Source organism: Sinocyclocheilus anshuiensis, unplaced genomic scaffold (assembly GCF_001515605.1).
Source record: "Sinocyclocheilus anshuiensis isolate Anshui unplaced genomic scaffold, SAMN03320099.WGS_v1.1 C32937610, whole genome shotgun sequence".
Classification (NCBI taxonomy): domain Eukaryota; kingdom Metazoa; phylum Chordata; class Actinopteri; order Cypriniformes; family Cyprinidae; genus Sinocyclocheilus; species Sinocyclocheilus anshuiensis.
The window spans coordinates 1-1,810 of NW_015621012.1; the positions used below are offsets into that span (position 1 = coordinate 1).

The window sequence follows — 1,810 nt, forward strand, 5'->3', positions numbered from 1 at the left end:
ACATGGGGAGCAAAAACACACACAAAACATGGACCAGAGTCTGACACCATTCTCCTTACGATGTAATAAGTAGGCTACATTAGGTGGCCCCTGCCCCTTTTATTGCTGAAACTAAAGTGTCCTTTAGGTCTGATCTAGGGTCCCCGGACCGTGATTTCTAATGAGGGGACAACTGCATTTTTTGGGAGAATTATCCCTTTAACTATTAATACATATACATGACAGATAAACATTTTAGCAAAAGTATATATATATTTTTTTTGATGCTCATCTGTCTCTGCTAACTTACTGTTGTTAAAATAACTACATCGCCCATGTTGTAGTGCTTTGCATCTTTAGCTGGAGAGACACAAGGAGTGGAATGTCTTGTATAAGGGCGTTTTAGCTCTAGATAAAATATTAGAGGATACAGCGCCGGTTGAACCACTAATATTTGTTGTCAGGTGCGGTGCGGGTCGAATGGGTGACAGGCACGGGCTGGTTGTGTGTCCAATAGTCAAGAAAGACTCTTTCGACTTTCGGTACACGCTGATAGGCAGCTGCTTTCAAACTGTCCCTGCTTGTGTCCACGCTCTGTCTGAAGACCGTTAAAGGCTTCTAATTACAGCGCGATTTGCAGCACTGAGCATTGTAGCCAACTGCGCTGCCAATGATTGACAGCTATAGTGATTAGACTATTAAAGGGAGCGCTTACTGCTCAGGCTCTGTAGGCCTATTTCATCAATTCACAATTTTAATAAAGTTTTAGCCTATTTTTAATGCTGCTAAAAAGAGTACAAATGGTCACGTATACACTGCAGAGTATGCACAATTTGTTCAAAATGGGCTAGATTGTTCACATGATGTATAAACGCAATCGTTTTGTCTTCCTCATAGGAGATTTAATGCGGGTGTGAATTTGCTGGTTTACATCAAAGTAGAGAGTAGACAGACAGTTATCTTGTTGTAATCTTTTAATCACAGATACTTATCATGTTTGTCTGTCTTGCAGCTCCAGACAAACGGTTACGGTGAGATCTCTCTGGATCCCACAGTCCTTGTGCATAGCCTACAAAAAAAGTATTGGATTATTAATGTCAAAATTAATGTTTTCAAATGTCTATCCTTAGGCAAAATATATAAATGACCATTGTATCGTTTGGTGAATAATTTAAAGTGCCATTTGCACAGTACTGTACATTTTACTGAGATTTCGTCATCAGAAAAAAAAAATCTACAAAGTCTTAGGCTACTACAGTACTGCAGATCTTACCTCTTTCTTGGACTTTTCACACAACCTCTTGTTTGTCTGCTTTGAAAAGTGATCACACGCGATTAAACACAAATTTGGCACAATACAGATTAAGTTTTCCTCTCACTGTAGTATCTGTTGGTGGTACTTGCCATTTCTGGGACGTCTGTAGTGATAGTAAATCATAGCACCAACAGCTCCAGCCAGCAGAACAGCAGGAACACCACATATTACTACTCTAGCAGCCAAAGATCGACCTGAACCTGAAACAGCTAAAGATAAACAGTCATTAGTGTGAGTGAATCTGAATGTGTGTTCATGCCACATTCATTGTTTATATTTTCCAATGTACATCTCTAATGTATTGACACAATTAAAGGTCCAAAGAGAAGGTGTAAAACAAATATTCCTTTATCAAAAAAATTTTTTTTCCCACGTTTCCACATAAAAAAAAAAAAAATGAAGTTCACCTTCCCCTGTTAAGACAAATTGTCTGTGCTTCAAATCATGTCTGGCTAAATCAAAATGAATGACTGCTATAACTATATATATATATATATATATATTATTTTTTTTTTG

The 1,810-nt window shown here is 37.9% G+C and overlaps 1 long non-coding RNA gene across 1 annotated transcript; it reads right to left on the reverse strand.

Annotated features, from left to right (window-relative positions):
* Positions 1-254: 254 nt before the first annotated feature.
* LOC107683112 (uncharacterized) lies at positions 255-1,292 on the reverse strand. The gene is made up of 2 exons (XR_001633665.1): positions 1,253-1,292; positions 255-1,048 (listed from the first exon to the last, which is right to left on the reverse strand). It is a non-coding gene; the product is annotated as an uncharacterized LOC107683112 (long non-coding RNA).
* Between the last annotated feature and the right edge of the window lie 518 nt (positions 1,293-1,810).